Source organism: Apium graveolens, chromosome 5 (assembly GCF_009905375.1).
Source record: "Apium graveolens cultivar Ventura chromosome 5, ASM990537v1, whole genome shotgun sequence".
Classification (NCBI taxonomy): Eukaryota; Viridiplantae; Streptophyta; class Magnoliopsida; order Apiales; family Apiaceae; genus Apium; species Apium graveolens.
The window spans coordinates 230563114-230582116 of NC_133651.1; positions in this window are offsets into that span (position 1 = coordinate 230563114).

Genomic DNA, 19003 nt, shown 5'->3' on the forward strand with positions numbered 1-19003 from the left:
AATCTCACGTTCTAAATCTAACTTTTGCACTTGGACTGACACCAAGGCCCAACCTAGACCTCTTTGGGCCAACTCTCAAAGATGGCTCTCCCATGTCCTAGTGACACTCAAACTACCCTGATTTAAACTCACTTTATACTCTTGGTTTTAACTCTAAACCTTCAAACTATGGCTTGAAAAACCTCCCACATACTCCCTAGTATCAATGCTAAACAAGTCCTAACGAGGGCCTACCAATGACATTACTTTCTAAGCTTAAAAGTGCTCATCACTCAAACTATCTCCGTTCTGACCAGAAGTCATGATTTGACTTGTGCACCTAACTAAATGGGTTGATTTATTACATTTAAATTCTGGGATCAACTATAGGTCAAGTCCTAACTTCTGATGGCTTGGGCCTCCAAATGCCCATTAAAAACTCTCCTACAAACTAGTGCAAATTTCTGGAAAATGACAAACCTTATATTAACCCTTCCACCTTAACTCCCTCTTATAAACCAAGCATCAAATCAATAAATAAAGATGATCTACTATACTTACTCTCCTAAACTCACAATTTATCTAAAGGCCGAGATCATTCCATACCCTTATGCACCAAAAACCGAATTATATACTCAAAATAACAAAACCATTACTTAAATCACACTTTCAAGTACTTAAGCATAAACCGAGCACAAATTATAACATGCAAATATAATACCAACTATATATACTCAGTAAACATCTTAACATACTCTTGTTTATCAAAATAAAGCTTTATCTCATACATGTAAATCAAATCAAAACTCAAAATCCCAAAGATTATGACATGCATTCACTAGTTCAACTTTAACCAAGAATATACTAATAATACTTTGATTTTATTTCAAGAATATTGATATGCAACCTTATCAAGATCATACTTATATAAAATTCATAACACCCAAAGATTTTATACTAAGACAACCATCATATAATCGTGATTCAAGCATATAACAATCGAAACTCAACATGCAATATAAGTTACTACTCCATTCGGCTCCTTTGGAGTCATAGCCGAATGGATGATGGAGAAATGGCATATGCATGTGAGTAATTTTCACATTGTTTTTCCCTTTACAACCCTTATGCTAATTTAACTCTTTAGTTTGAACCTTAAGTTCATAGGAACTAAGGTTTTCCAGTTGAGTTTTCCAGTTGAGTGAAATTATACTTAAAATCTTGATTTTTGGAAATGAAAATGAAGAAGAGTGTGTGTCTGTGTGTGTTTCGGCCGAGAGTAAAGAAGGGGGAGGAAAAGAAGAGAGTGGTGGTGGTGAGTGGAGTGTGAATGACAACTTGACTCTCTTTTGGTCAATCCCATATACATAAGTTAGTGGAAAATGCAATTACCACTCTAACCTTGTTCCTACAACTCTACTACTTTTCATGCAAGGCTAGTTTAGGAAATTGGTAAGCTTTAGATGAGATATTGGGGTAGGAAATGACATAACTATCCTTGATTTGAATTGTGAGTGGAAATGCATGCAAGGGTAATTATGTAATCTAATAACTATTAATCTAATTAATTACAAATAATACATTTTATAAATAAAACTATAAATCCATAAATAACAAGAGTGACATCATAAAATAGCTTAGAATTTTAGGAATTTAATAATATACAATTCAAAATTTATTAATAAACAAATTAAAAATGATTTTTCCTAGATAATAAAATGCATTTTATAACTTATATAAATAGCAAATAATGTATTTCTTGTATTTAAAAATTTTAAGAATACCACACAATTATTTGGCATCAATCAAATCACACAAACATATATATTAACAAATTAATCCAATATACTTATATATATATATATCAATTAAGGGATAATAGATACTGGTTATGACATCCTCTCCCCCTTAAAGGATTATATCCCCAGAATCTAAGGAAAATAGGTGAGGGCACTCGACTCGCATTTCTGACTCTAATTCCCATGTCGATTCTTTGACTTTGGGATTTCTCCAAAGCACTCTTATCATCTTTACCGACTTATTTCTAAGACTATTTTCTTGCCAGTCGAGTATTTTGACAGGTTGTTCCACAAATGACAAATCTTTCTGAATTTCTAATGGCTCATACTCTATCACATGTTTAGCATCCGGATTATACTTTTTAAGCAATGACACATGGAATATGTTATGAACATGTTGATATTGAGGCGGTAGAGCTAGCTCATAGGCTACTTTTCCTACTTGATTTAGAATCTCAAAAGGACCAATATAACGAGATGCCAATTTTCCCTTTTTCCTAAATCGGGTTAAACCCTTCCAAGGCGATATTTTCAGCAATACGGCTTCACCTACTTGGAAACTCACATCCTTTCGGGAGGGATCTCATACTTCCTCTGTCTGTCTTGAGCAACAATTAGCCTTTTCCGAATTAAGGCGACCGTTTCCTTCATTTGTTGAACCAATTCAGGACCAATAACTCTTCCTTCTCCTACCTCATCCCAATTTGTCGGGGATCTACATTTTCTTCCGTATAAAGATTCATATGGAAACATTTCGATATTGGAGTGGTAACTGTTGTTGTATGAGAATTCTACAAGTGGTAGGTGATCATCCCAACTTCCTGCGAAATCAATTGCACAACGACACAACATGTCTTCGATTGCTTGAATAGTTCGCTCACTTTGACCGTCAGTTTGTGGATGATATATTGTGCTCATACTTAGCTTCGTGCCCAAACTTTCCTGAAACTATCTCCAGAATCTTGAGTTGAATCATGGATCTCGATCTGAAACTATCGATACCGGTGCGCCGTGTCGTAACACAATTTCAAGCACGTACATATGGACCAACTTATCCAATAAAGTCTTCTCGTTGATTGGTAAGAAATGTGCTGATTTTGTGAGGCGATCAACTATAACCCATGTGGTGTCATGTCCGGATTTTGTTCGAGGCAGTCCCACTATGAAATCCATGGCGATATTTTCCCATTTCCACTCAGGAATCTTCAATGGATGAATCAATCCACTTGTTCTTTGATGTTTCGCTTTTACTCTTTGACACGTGTAGCACTTAGAGACCCAATCTGCAATCTCTCTTTTCATATTTGGCAACCAAAATTTCTTTTTCAAATCCTGGTACATCTTGGTGCTTCCCGGGTGAATCAAAAATTTTGAGTTGTGTGCTTCCTGTAGTATCTCTTTCTTCAATTCAATCACTTGAGGAATTCAGATCCTTGATGAAAATCTTAATATTCCTTGCTCATCCTTTTTCGTACATGCTTATTCTCCCGTCAGTTTATTATTCTCTTGACTCATCACTTCTTCTTGACATTTCCTTATCCTCTGTAACAGTTTTGGCTGAAAAGTCATGGCATAACAAATCTCTTTTAATGTCCCACAATCACAAAGTTCCAACTTAAATCTCTCAATCTCTTCAGATAATTCCCTTGGCATCACATTTAACCTTTCCTTCCTACTCAAGGCATCGACTACTACATTAGCCTTTCCTGGATGATAATGTATCGAACAATCATAGTCCTTGATTAACTCCAACCATCTCCGTTGTCTCATATTGAGTTCCTTCTGGGTGAAAATATACTTCAAGCTTTTATGATCCGTATAGATTTCACACTTTTCTTCGTACAAGTAGTGTCTCCATATCTTGAGTGTGAACACTATGGCTGCCAATTCCAGATCATGGGTTGGATATCTTAATTCATGAGGCTTTAGCTGTCTTGAGGCATATACAATCACCTTATTGTGTTGCATTAGCACGTATCCTAAGCCCTTATGTGAGGCGTCACTATATATCACAAAATCTCCCTTGTCATCGGGTAGTACCAATACTGAAGCGGTAACCAACCTCTGCTTCAATTCTTCAAAACTTTCTTCACATTCCTCATTCCATTCAAACTTTTGATTCTTTCTTCTTAGCTTGGTTAGTGGCGTAGCGATCTTTGAAAAATCTTTCACAAATCTTCTGTAGTACCCATCCAATCCTAAAAGCTTTTTACATCTGTAGGAGTCTTTGGTCTCTCCCAACTCATAACCGCTTCAATCTTGGAAGGTTCCACTCTAATTCCTTCGCTTCCAATTATATGTCCCAAAAATTGCACTTCTTTTAACCAAAACTTGCACTTTGAAAATTTTGCATACAATCTTTTTTTGTCTAAGAATCTCCAAAATTATCCACAAGTGTTGCTCGTGAAAGGAATATGTCCTAAGTCTAATCATGTATGAGGATTTAGGAATAACTTTATATGTAATCTGTTTTGATTTCATTGATATTAATAAAAGACTTGTTTTGTTTTTATTACGGGCTCTATCTATTTAAGTGTTTAAATAAGATATACCATAGTTTAGAGTAAAGCTTTTTATGGATTATGATGAGATCATAATAGTGAGACCTAAAAAATGATAACTCTAAACTTAAATAGTTCCTGGTCGTAGGATTACTAACTGGTAATTAATAATCCGCAAAGATCGGTACATACTATGCTTGCTTCATTATGAAGGATGTCTGTTCTCATACACATTTGTGTGGTGACACTATAGCTAGTATGTAGGTGCTTATTATAGAATAAGTTCACTGAACATGACTCGCCCAGCTGAACAATTGATGGAGTTCACTCACGTGTCAGCAGTTGTTCACATAGTGATAGTTGTACAAGTATCCTTAGACTTGAGGTCATCATAGTCATCTTGTGTACACTGAACTATGCTTTGGTTTAGTTCTTAGTCTCCAGGGACAATTATTAGGGCTCTACTGGGTATAGGAATTTGTACACGAAGATAGTGTATGATCAATAAAGGATCTACCCCTTCCAGTGAAGGAAGCGAATGTTCAAGGCTGATCCACTTATGCTAGTTCAGGAATCTCTGGCCAGAGTGAATGAAATTAGAAAGGAGTTTCTAATTTGCATAGAACTACGCATAGTAAATGGTAAGCAAGTGATTGAATTAGATAGGCTTCACACAAGATCCATGCCTTGTATTTAATCGGGACATTGTAGGGTAGAAGGAGTTTATTGTATGGTAACTATTCACTGAATAGGTTCTTGGTATTCTAAGCAGTGAATTCATATTATCCGGATAGTCACGATATGCTGAGAAGTATCCCTCACGATGTAGAATAAATGTGATTAATTAATTAATCATATTTAATAAATTAGAGAATTTATATAAATAATGATAAAATAGTTTTATTATTATTTATTTCTACTACCGGCTTAATATTGAACCTACAAGGTCACACTATAAAAAGAGAATGATTTAATGGTGGAGGAATTAATTAATAATGGCTGATAATTATTTATTTATGAAATAAATAATTAGTTGGCAAATTTAATAATTGATTAAATGAGATTTAGTTGATTATAAATTAATTAAGAAAAGTTCTTAATATTATTAATTAAAGGATTTAATTTTTGGAAATTAAATCAAGAGAGAGAATTATTTCTAAAGTGTTTAGAAAAAGGATTAATAATTAAAAGGTGTTTTAATTATTAATGAGAATAATAAATGGGATAATAATAATATTATTTATGGAAAAAATTTCAGCTGAAAATTTTGCCTATAAATATACTATTATAGACCCTATTTTCATTGGAACCCAAAAAACCCAAAAAGTTTGGAAAACCCAATTCTCTCCACCTTCTTCCTCCTCCTTAACATCGTTTTCTTGGTGGATACCGGTGGAGTGCTTCATACTTGAGGAGCAACTGCTAAGGATCTCTGATCGTTGTCTCCGAATTATTTTAAAGGTTAGATTCGATCCCTATGTTTTTACCACGATTTATATGCTTTTATTTGGATTGTAAAAGTGTTTTGCCATGTCCCGCTGCGATTAAAAATCCAACAATGGTATCAGAGCTTAGGTTGTATGCATATAGATCTGTGGTAAAAATTTCAGAATTTTATGTGCTTGTATGAATTAATTATGATTTTTACAAGTTATATCATGGATTAATTTTGTCTGATGAGAAATCGTTTCTCAGAATAATTTTGAATGTTGATCTGGGTTCTACAAGTGTTGTAGATCGTCTAGGTATTTTTTTCATAATTTTATGATGTATAGATTTTTTATTATGATTTTTTTAAGTTGTTTCAATTAAATTTCGTAATTAATCATATATATATATAAATTGAAAGTATGTATATAGAATATATCTGCTCTGTTGCTTGTCTGTTTATTGCACGGAAGAAGACTCAGAAGCAGGTACGGCTGCACGACGTTCGAGGAGGAAAGCAACGGCGGCGGCTGCAAAAGGAAAAAATAAATAATGGGTGTCGCGCATTCCGGGAATGCGTTACACCCTGTGGCGCATTCACGGAATGCGTTACACCTTTTAATTAGTTAAAAGGGTTGTAACGCATCACCGGAATGCGTTACAGGGCTTGTAACGCGTTCCTGTATTGCGTTATAGCCCGACTGTTTACATTAAAATTAATTTTCTGGGAGTTTCGTAACTCCTTTTTGGGCGTGCAATATACCGTTGGATTCGTTTTTCCAAGACGGATCTAATGGAGTGATCAATTTTAGTTTATATAAAAGTTTTGAACTGTTTATATTTCTGAAAGTGTTTTAAAGCTGTTTTTAACTGTTTTTAATTGCTTTTAATTGCTTTATGTGATACATAGAGATGTATAATGCTTAGACTAATGCGCTAGATGATGTAACAAGCCTACCTTGATGTTTATTCATGTTTATATATGTGATATATGCTTAGTTTATCATGCGATGATAGATTTAGGTGAACTTAAATGAACATAATGCGTTTGTTAGACAACCTAGTATAGTGAAATTGTTTCATAACCTTAATAAAAATATTATGAATACAATCATGAGATTCTTGTGTTTGTAAAACACGTAATTGAATATGAATTTTCAATATGAGAGAAAGGATGATTCTGTCAACAACAGATTTCTATCTGTAAGAAAGGGTTATTAAGTGACGCCTCTTGACAATGCTCCACCCGATCTGGGAATCATCTGATTATTGATTATTGATTTGAAATATTTAATTTAAAAGGAAGAATCTCTTTATAATATGATTATGATTGTAACGTAATATAATCCCTCTAAAATTAAATAATATCAAGTAGTAATTGGCCAATGACACAACGGGCTTGTGTCGGTCATAGCCTTCCAACATGATAGAAAAGTAGTTCTTATTTTTGAATCATTGTCGGTTCGTACTACAGCCGAGGGCTTTGATTTCGAAATAAGAAATACTTGTCTATTACATAGAGATGTGTACATTGAATAAGAATCTAAAGGTTGGTACGTGCTACAGCTGTGGGCCTTTGGGGACTGATTCAACTGTACGGAATGTTGGGTTAGACTTGACTTAGAATATTGAGTTTGTCGTGCCACAACCGAGACTCAATTATTCAAGAGGCTAAAGTTTGATTAGGGAATAACATAAGATGTAATTGACAAGAGTTGTTTGCTATTGAACATTACATGGCGGTTCATGCTACAGCCGGGGTTGTGTAATGGAATGTAGGATCCCTATTCCCACTAGCATTATGAATGCTTAATTTTTCATGTAGGGGGTTGAATAAATTAGGTAAACTAGTGGGAGCCACTTATGAATAAAGACCCGATTCATATAGTGTTTTTAAAATGAAATCGAATATTTGCTAAGTGTTGTTATGTGTTTATCATTTACAGATTTATAATATACATTATGTCTTCTGCACTATCACTGAGGAGCATACTAGATGCTCACAAATTGACTGGTCCTAATTATGCTGACTGGCTTCGAAACTTGAGAATTGTTCTCAGGATTGAGAAGCTGGAATACGTGATTGCCTCACCTAAGCCTACTGAACCTACTAGTGATGCACATAATGATGAACATGTTATGTATCGTAAGTGGATAGATGATGCAAATGTTGCTTAATGCATCATGCTAGCTTCCATGAACATTGAGCTACAGAAGCAATATGAGCATATGGATGCTCAAACTATCCTAATGCATCTACAAGAGTTGTATGATGTGGCGGGGAGGGCAGCTCGATATGAGATATTGAAGGAGCTGTTCGGTTGTAGGATGTCTGAGGGATCATCTGTGAATGACCATGTACTTAAGATGATCAATTTGATTGAACGTCTTGGACAACTTGGTTTTGCCATGGATGGGGAGATGAGCCAAGACTTGGTCTTGCAATCGCTTCCGAGTTCATTCTCGCAGTTTGTTGTGAACTTTCACATGAATAAGTTGGATGTCAGCCTGCCTGAACTCCACAACATGTTGAAGACTGTGAAATTGAATTTTCCCCCTAAGAAGAGTTCTGTTCTTCTAATTGGTGAAAGTTCCAATCCTAAGAAAAGGAAGAGGAACCCTTCCAAGAAGAAGAAAGTAGGTGAAGAAAAGCCAGCTCCACCAAAAGCTGAAGACCCCAAGAGCAAAGTTGTTTGCTTTCACTGTAACAAGGTGGGGCACTGGAAGAGGAACTGCAAGGTTTACCTTGCAGAATTGAAGAAGAAGAAGGGTAGTGAGACTACCGCTTCTGATTCAGGTATGTTCATGATAGAAGTGAATATGTCATTAAATCAAATTTCTACTTGGGTATTAGATACCGCCTGTGGTTCTCAAATCTGCAATTTGTTGCAGGGACCAAGGAGAAGTAGGACTCTTGAGGAAGAGGAGGTGATTCTACTGATGGGAAATGGAGCAAGAGTTGCTGCTAAAGATGTAGAATCATTTCATTTACATATGCCGACGGGCAAGACTATTGTTTTAAATAATTGTTATTTTGTTCCCTCGATTGTGAGGAATATTATTCCCATGTTAGACTTGGCTGGATTTTCATTTATTATTGAGAATAATGAATGTTCTATTCTTAGAGATAATATTCTTTATAAACGTGGTACTTTAAATAATGGTCTGTATAAATGTGACATAATTTACTTCAGATTGAACAAACTAATAAAAGAAAAGGGATGATGAAAATCTCACTTCATTGTGGCACTGCAGTCTCCATTTAGTAGACATGGAGAGAGGGCTGCAAATTTGCTAGGAATGGTACACACAGATGTATGTGGACCAATGTCTATGCAAGCCATGGGTGGATTTTCATACTTCATTACTTTCATAGATGATAGATCTGGATTCGGATATGTGTTTGATGAAACACAAGTCTGAGGCCTTTGAAAAGTTCAAAGAATATAAGTATGAAGTGGAGAAACAACCAAACATAGTATTATAACTCTTCAATCAGATCGAGGTGGTGAATACTTTAATGTAGTGTTTCTAGATTATCTCAAAGTAAATGGTATAGTCTCCCAGTGGACTCCTCCAGATTGGTATCTGAAAGGAGAAATCGAACTTTGTTAGACATAGTTCGGTCCATGATGAGCTATGCAAATCTTCCAGTATTCATATGGGGTTATGCATTGGAAACCTCAACATATTTACTGAATAAGGTGCCTTCCAAATCTGTTCCTCAAACTCCGTATGAGATATGGAAAGAAAGGAAACCGAGTCTTAAACACGTTAAGATTTGGGGATGTCCAGCTTATGTCAAGTAAGTTGACCCAGATAAGCTGGAATATCAATCCGTAAAATGTAGTTTTGTGGGATATCCTAAAGAGACTTTAGGGTATTACTTTTGCACCGATCATCGGGTGTTTGTCTCCAGACATGCTACCTTCTTGGAAAAGGAGTTTATCCTTGAAGGAAACAGTGGGAGCAAAATTGAACTTGATGAAGTTCAAGAAGCACAAACTACTACAAAGCGAGTGGAAATACCTGTTCTGACTGAACAACCTTTTGTGGAACAGCCCATTCATAGATCAGGGAGAGTGTCTCGCCAACCTGAGAGGTATTATGGCCTTGTCATTGAGAATGACAATGAGTTGTCAATCATTCATGATGAAGACCCTGTAACCTATAATGAGGCTATGAGTAGTGTTGACTCAGAGAAATGGCATAGTGCCATGAAATCCGGAATGAAATCTATGTATACGGGATACAAAAGAATGATTAGAGCAGATGGCCAGGTGGAGACCTTTAAGGCCAGGCTTGTGGCAAAAGAATTCAAACAAAGGCAATGGATTGACTTTGATGAAACCTTTTACCTGTAGCCCTGTCATAATCAGTTCGGATTTTGCTTGCAATTGCTGCTTACTATGACTATGAGATCTGGCAAATAGCCAGATGGTTTTCTTTCCAAGAGAAATGAAAACATAGTGTGTAAGCTGCTACGAACCATATGTGGTTTAAAGCAAGCTTCTCGAAAGATGGAACATTCGTTTTGATGAGACAATCAAAGAGTTTGATTTTATCAAAAACGTAGATGAACCATGCGTCTACAAAAGGGTTAGTGGGAGCGCGGTAACATTTCTTGTATTGTATTGAATTAGAGTTGAAACACATAACAACATAGCAGACCCACTCACAAAGCTACTTTATGAAAGTCACTTTGATCGTCATAAAGACAAGATGGGTATTAGATACTAGAGTGATTGGCTTTAGTACAAGTGGGAGATTGAAAGGAATATGTCCTAAGTCCAATCATGTATGAGGATTTAGGAATAACTTTTTATGTAATCTGTTTTGATTTCATTGATATTAATAAAAGATTTGTTTTGTTTTTATTGCGGGCTCTATCTATTGGAGTGTTTAAATAAGATATACCATAGTTTAGAGTAAAGCTTTTTATGGATTATGATGAGATCATAATAGTGAGACCTAAAAAATGATAACTCTAAACTTAAATAGTTCCTGGTCGTAGGATTACTAACTGGTAATTAATAATCCGCAAAGATCGGTACATACTATGCTTGCTTCATTATGAAGGATGTCTGTTCTCATACACATTTGTGTGGTGACACTATAGCTAGTATGTAGGTGCTTATTATAGAATAAGTTCACTGAACATGACTCGCCCAGCTGAACAACTGATGGAGTTCACTCACGTGTCAGCAGTTGTTCACATAGTGATAGTTGTACAAGTATCCTTAGACTTGAGGTCATCATAGTCATCTTGTGTACACTGAACTATGCTTTGGTTTAGTTCTTAGTCTCCAGGGACTATTATTAGGGCTCTACTGGGTATAGGAATTTGTACACGAAGATAGTGTATGATCAATAAAGGATCTACCCCTTCCAGTGAAGGAAGCGAATGTTCAAGGCTGATCCACTTATGCTAGTTCAGGAATCTCTGGCCAGAGTGAATGAAATTAGAAAGGAGTTTCTAATTTGCATAGAACTACGCATAGTAAATGGTAAGCAAGTGATTGAATTAGATAGGCTTGACACGAGATCCATGCCTTATATTTAATCGGGACATTGTAGGGTAGAAGGAGTTTATTGTACGGTAACTATTCACTGAATAGGTTCTTGGTATTCTAAGCAGTGAATTCATATTATCCGGATAGTCGCGATATGCTGAGAAGTATCCTCACGATGTAGAATAAATGTGATTAATTAATTAATCATATTTAATAAATTAGAGAATTTATATAAATAATGATAAAATAGTTTTATTATTATTTATTTCTACTACCGGCTTAATATTGAACCTACAGGGTCACACCATAAAAAGAGAATGATTTAATGGTGGAGGAATTAATTAATAATGGCTGATAATTATTTATTTATGAAATAAATAATTAGTTGGCAAATTTAATAATTGATTAAATGAGATTTAATTGATTATAAATTAATTAAGAAAAGTTCTTAATATTATTAATTAAAGGATTTAATTTTTAGAAATTAAATCAAGAGAGAGAATTATTTCTAAAGTGTTTAGAAAAAGGATTAATAATTAAAAGGTGTTTTAATTATTAATGAGAATAATAAATGGGATAATAATAATATTATTTATGGAAAAAATTTCAGCTGAAAATTTTGCCTATAAATATACTATTATAGACCCTATTTTCATTGGAACCCAAAAAACCCAAAAAGTTTGGAAAACCCAATTCTCTCCACCTCCTTCCTCCTCCTTAACATCGTTTTCTTGGTGGATACCGGTGGAGTGCTTCATACTTGAGGAGCAACTGCTAAGGATCTTTGATCGTTGTCTCCGAATTATTTTAAAGGTTAGATTCGATCCCTATGTTTTTACCACGATTTATATGCTTTTATTTGGATTTTATATGTGTAAAAGTGTTTTGCCATGCCCCGCTGCGATTAAAAATCCAACAGCTCGTGCTCTTCTTCCATCTTCGAATATATTAGAATATCATCAATGAATACTACAACAAACTGGTCCAAGTATTTCTTGAAAACTCGATTCATTAAGTCCATAAAAGTTGCAGGAGCATTTGTTAATCCGAATGGCATTACTAAAAACTCATAATGTCCATATCTTGTCCTAAATGCCATCTTTGGGATGTCTTCTGGTTTAATCTTTAACTGATGGTATCCCGACCTTAAGTTAATCTTCGAAAAACACTTTGCTGCTTTCAGTTGGTCAAACAATCGTCTATTCTTGGCAACGGATATCGATTCTTAATCGTCATCTTGTTTAATTCTCGATAATCAATACATAGCCTCATACTTCCATCCTTTTTCCTTACAAATAGAACTGGTGCTCCCCATGGCGACATACTTGGCCTTATAGCTCCTTTATCCAAAAGTTCTTGTAACTGACTTGCTAATTCCTTCATTTCTGTTGGTGCCATCCTATAAGGTGCCTTTGAGACGAGTTCAGTGCCTGGGGCAAGATTAATTTCAAATTCAATCTGTCGATCTGGCGGTAATCCTGGTAATTCCTCTGGGAACACATCTGGGAACTCTTTCACCACTGGAATTTCTTCTAAAGATAGGAACTTCCTTTTCTGAATCTACTATATAAGCTAAATATGCTTCACATCCTTTCCTCGATAACTTATTGGCTTGCATAGCGGTGAGAAATAGTCGCTCTTGCTTCTGTCCTTAAACATCACCTTATTCCCATTCTTTGTTCTTAAATAAACCTTCTTAGACCTACAATCTATCTGAGCATCATTCTCTCCTAACCAATCCATTCCTAATATTATATCAAACTCCCCTGACTTGAAAAATATCAAATCGACTGGAAACTTATGCCCGAAGATGTCAATCTCTCATTGAGGGCAAAATTGACTTACTGGTACCTTTTCTTGATTAGCAATTACTATATTCATTACTTCACTCATCTTCTCCTTATCAAAGTTTAGTCTATTAGCAAAAGTTTCTGATATAAAAGACCTTGTAGCTCCTGAATCAATCAATACTTTAGCTTCAATATTATTTATCGAAAGCTTACCTGCTATCACTTCTAGATTCTGAACAACATCCTTCATTTTCAGGTTAAAAGTCCTTGCTGATGCTTGTGGAGTCATGGTAGGTGGTGGAGGTAACGCCAACATTTCTGGTGGTACCGCGGTGCTAGTGCTTGCTATATTCATCATGTTTTTTATTAATCTGGTTGACCTGCACTCCTTAGCGATATGTCCAACTTTTCCGCACTTATAGCATGTTACTCCAGGTTTCTGCACCTTACACTCATTGGCAAAATGTCCCTTCTGATTACATCGATAACACGTCATGTTGAGCTTGTTGCAAATTCCCGAATGCTTCTTCCCACAATGCCTACATTCAACCCTTATCTGTTTATCCTCATTTACTTGACCTTGATTATGTTGAGGGTTCCTTTTATTGTCTTTTCTCTTGTTCACATCCTTTTTCTTCTGGGCATTCCACCCTTTCTGGAATCCAATTCTCTTCACATTCTTGTCTTGCTGATATCCCGATTCTGACCTCTCCTTCTGATGGAACAATTTTCTTTTCTTGTTATCTCTTTGTTTCCTAGATTGTGCTCCATTACTCTCTATGAATGCCTCCTTCTGAACTACCCCAGCATAGGTACCAATATCAAACATCGACACTCTATCTCGAATCCAATATTCGAGCCCTTGTTGAAATCTCTGAGCCTTTTCTGCATCAGTAAACACATACTTGGTCACAAATCTTGATAATTCTGTAAAATTCTTCTCGTAGTCCAAGACTGTCATACTTCCTTGTTTCAATTCTAGGAATTTCATCTCCATCTGTTTCAACATATATCAGGGGTAACATTTTTCCAAAACTAACTCCTTAAACCTAGTCCAAGTAACCGGCTGAACTTCTTCCAAAGCTTTGACTGAATCCCACCAAAAAATCGCTTCCCCTTTTAATAAATATGTGGCATATACGGTCTTCTGTTCTTCCCAAGTCGAATTAATTCGAAAGATCTCTCCATTTCTCTTATCCAAGTGTTGGATATAACCGGGTCAGTGGTGTCATGAAATGAAGGTGGGTTCACACTCTGAAAAGTTTTGAAAGTCACAATTTGTTAAGGTGGTTCTGGTGGATCTGGTTGATGGTGTTGATCATGATTCTCTTGGTTTCGAAATTATTGTTGTTGTAATTGTTGTTGAAGAGTTTGTTGTTGTTGGGCAATTGTATTAGTTTGTTGTTGCAGAGTTTCCAATATTTGAAGGATATTGGGGTCGGTTGTAGAAGCAGTACTGGTTTGCCTTGTCTTTTTAGGAGGCATATTTATGAAAAGAAAATTGGTAACAAGCAGGTATGATTATAACAGATATTTCAAAGCTAGATTATCACAGGATTAATATGATCATATGATTTCAAATTCTTAACAAGGCTATTCAAGGTTATAAACAGAAAAGCAGAAAAAGATATGTATAATTGAAGCAACGAAAGTGCATAAATAATAGGAATAGAGTTAGGTTACATCATAGCCGAATAAAGTCAACATCATAGGTCTGAAAAGGAAACATAGAGTACATCAGGTCTGAAAAGGAACATAGAGTACAACTAATAGTTCAAAAGATTACAATGCCATCACAAATGTCAACTAGATAAGGAAATGGAATCTAATCTCCTGGAACTCATCCTCATCCTCCTTCTGAGGGTCATCCTCCTCCTGAAAGTCATCCTCCTCCTGAGGTTTAATCTCCTTGCTCTCTTCTTTGTGAAGCATGTTCACCACACTTTGAAGCTCATCAGCAATCATCTGGAAGATGTATTGGTTGGTGTGGTCTTTGTGAGGTGGCATATCTCCAAGCTTAGCGTTGACATGGTTGAGCAGAGTCTCAAGCCTCACAGTTACTAGTGACCTCGGTCTCTCTTTAAGTTTCTGGGCATCCTGAAATGTCTCCTCCAAGCGCTCCATCAACTTTCCATACTTGCCCTGAAGCCTATCCATCTCAAGTCTCAAACCAACATAAACGGAGAAAGGAATGGTATCGGGTGGCGGGGAAATCGTGGACGAATGCTCTAGTTGTTGTCAAAAGAAGTACATATATATATAAGATTATTAGCGACCGACTCGATTAAAACCTACATTCTCGATTAATATACTTATACCTATATATATCCTAAACCTATTTGGGCTTGTCCAGTGACTCTAAACCTTAGCTCAGATACCAAAAATTGTCACGACCCCAAATTTAATACAACAAAAGCTAATATTAAAGACATATATTATAAAGGTGACATGTTACAGAAATTATCCAAGATCGTTAGGTTTAGTGTATGAACAGCCCAATTACTAACTATTACATACCAAAAGTTTCTTTATTACAACGCATCTCCCACTGCTGGATCACTTAACTACCTGAGCTCGCATATGGTACGTGGATTGGTTCGATGATTCTTTTCCGGTGGACTTACGAGCTGTCTGCTTCACCCTAACCATTATCTCCTACCTGAAAGATATACAGGTAAACAAGAAGTGAGCCAAATACTCAGCAAGTTCTACTAGCAAAATATAAACATAGGGTAGAACAGTTCATAATATCATGGGAATGACATCATCATTTTATATTTGAAAACAATCTTTTAATCAAAATCTCATTTTATGACGCTACGGATTACAGCCGGTGATCAGCCGCGAAGTAATCCCGAACCTCGCTGGGTTCTAAACAATTTTGGTGGGATCCCGAGGCAGGTTTTAAGCCTCAAATAATAAGTGTGGAAATGACACGTGTCTTAGTCCAGATCCACTATTCTCAAGAAAACATTTTGTCCCTTTGACAATTCAACTTTAAAACTTTGCATTTTATAAAAATTAGATGCCAAAGAATAACACTTCAAAAGCTCTTAAAGCATGAAAGGATCATATAGGTATTTAAGGGATTCTAGGTCAACTTCAACAATAATTGTACTAGGACAAGATTTATTGCCAAATGAATTGAATCATCAAGGCAAAGAAATCATTCTGAGGTTCTATTGAAAGGGAATGATTCACTGGTTATGAAAATAATCAAGTGAAAATGGTTGATGTCGTAAGTATGTGACAAGATCAAATATACGGGCATCTAAGGTTTCAATGAGCAAAGATATAAGTATTCAATCTAAAAAGGTTCAAGAGCAAAGCGATAGGTAACCAATCAAAAAGGGTTCAAGAGTAAAGCAATGAGTTCAGGGAAAGGTACATTGTAAAATGACAAGTCTGGGATTATGAATTGGTAACATTACGGTATAAGCAATTGGGTATATTAAAGGTTGCTACTTTAATTAAGATACGATCAAGGAAATAAATTCAATCTGGATTGTATAAACATGGTGTAAATAGGTAGGGATCACTCTGGATAGATCATGAACATGGTAAGACATTATACTCCTCATTTTAGATTGCAAAACTGATAACAGGGTATGGTAATTATTTAATCTCGACTTAGAATACCAACCCGAAATGATTCCATAACAATAATACTTGCATCATTATAGAATTTAAGGAAGTAATACTTGCATAAGGAAATAGGGGTACTTGCACTTGCATCAATTAAAATGATTTAATAACATTATATAAATGAAGAAGGTTCAAACACTTGCTATATATCAAGAAAGGTTTACGAAACTTGCATGATATAGTTTGAAGAAAACATCACTTGCACGATAAGTGAGGATAGAGACACTTGCAATAATCATAAGTTGAATAAGGGAATACTTGCATCATATCTCAAGAAAGGTTCACGACACTTGCCATAAGAAGGCTTGACCAACTCTCGTCTTGATCGTGGGAGCAACCGGGAGCACTACTCGACTTTGACGGCAAGCTTACTATCTTCTCCTGAGCCTACACAATAATATTAAACCTCATCAAGATATATTCTTATGAATCCCATCCTAGTTATAGAAAATTCGACCCATATCGGTACTTAGGCCTGTTTACACATTCAACTCTTTAGTATTCACATATCATGCTCCAAATAATCATTTAGGATCACATAACACATTTAATCATATAATAAACATCATTGAAATAATGGTGCACTATTGAGTATTGAATGATCTCGCTCCACCAACACAATTGACTCGAAATGTTTATTTAGTCTAGTGCAACCCAACTAGCTCTCCAAATTTGAAGTGTCCTTATTAGCCAATCCCCATTTCACTTAGCCACACCTATGGCCTAACCTTCTACTGACCTTTTACTAACAAATAAACTCAATGATCAACTCAGGCCTTACCTCTAAGAATACAAAAGCTAAGTGCAAAGACAAAGTGTTCCTAAGTGCAACTCTTAGGTGACATCGAATGGTACTAAGTGACAATGATCCCCCTTCCACTCAAAGTTTTCCACTCAAATTACTACAGTGGAATCTCATGTCCTAAATCTAACTTGTGCACTTGGAATGACACCAAGGCCCAACCTAGGCCTCCTTGGGCCTACTCTCAAATATGGCTCCCCCCTGTCCTAGTGACACTCAAACTGCCTTGATTTGAAAATACTTTATACTCTTGGTTTTAACTCTAAACCTTCAAACTATGGCTTGAAAAACCTCCCACATACTCCCTAGTATCAATTCTAAACAAGGCCTAATGAGGGCCTACCAATGACATCACTTTCTAAGCTTAAAAGTGAGCTCAAACTGTCTCTGTTCTGACTAGAAGTCATGATTCGATTTGTGCACCTAACTAAATGGTTTGATTTCTTACATTTAATGCTTCTGGGATCAACTATAGGTCAAGTCCTAACTTCTTATGGCTTGGGCCTCCAAATTCCCAACAAATACCCATTAAAAACTCTCCTACAAACTAGTGCAAATTTCTGGAAAATGACAAATCTTATATTAACCCTTCCACCTTAACTCCCTCTTATAAACCAAGCATCAAATCAATCAATCAAGCTTATCTACTATACTTACTCTCCTAAACTCACAAGTTATCTAAAGGTTGAGTTCATTCCATACCCTTATGCACCAAAAACCGAATTATATACTCAAAATAACAAAACCATTACTTAAATCATACTTTCAAGTACTTAAGCATAAACCGAGCACAAATCATAACATGCAAAAATAATACCAACTATATATACTCAGTAAACATCTTACAATACTCTTTTATTATCAAAATGAAGCTTTATCTCTTACATGCAAATCATATCAAGACTCAAAATCCCATAGATTATGACATGCATTCACTAGTTCAACTTTAACCAAGAATATACTAATAGTACTTCGATTTTATTCCAAGAATATTGACATGCAACCTTATCAAGATCATACTTATATAAAATTTATAACATGCAAAGGTTTTATACTAAGAAAACCATCATATAATCATGATTCAAGCATATAACAATAGAAACTTAACATGCAACATAACTTACTACTCCATTCGGCTCATTTGGAGTCATAGCCGAATGGATGAGGGAGAAATGGCACATGCATGTGAGTAATTCTCAAATTATTTTTCCCTTTACAACCTTTATGCTAATTTAACTCTTTAGTTTGAACCTTAAGTTCATAGGAACTAAGGTTTTGCACTTGAGTTTGAACTACCTCTTACATGCAACACCAAATCATCCAATAAACATGTATATCTCAACACAAAAATGTATGGAAGGAGTTTATCAAATTTAAGAAAGTGAAATTACAGTTGAAATCTTGATTTTTGGAAATGAAAATGAAGAAGAGTGTGTGTGTGTGTTTCGGTCGAGAGTGAAGGAGGGAGGAAAAGAACATAGTGGTGGTGGTGAGTGGAGTGTGAATGACAACTTGACTCTTGGTTAATCCCATATACATAAGTTAG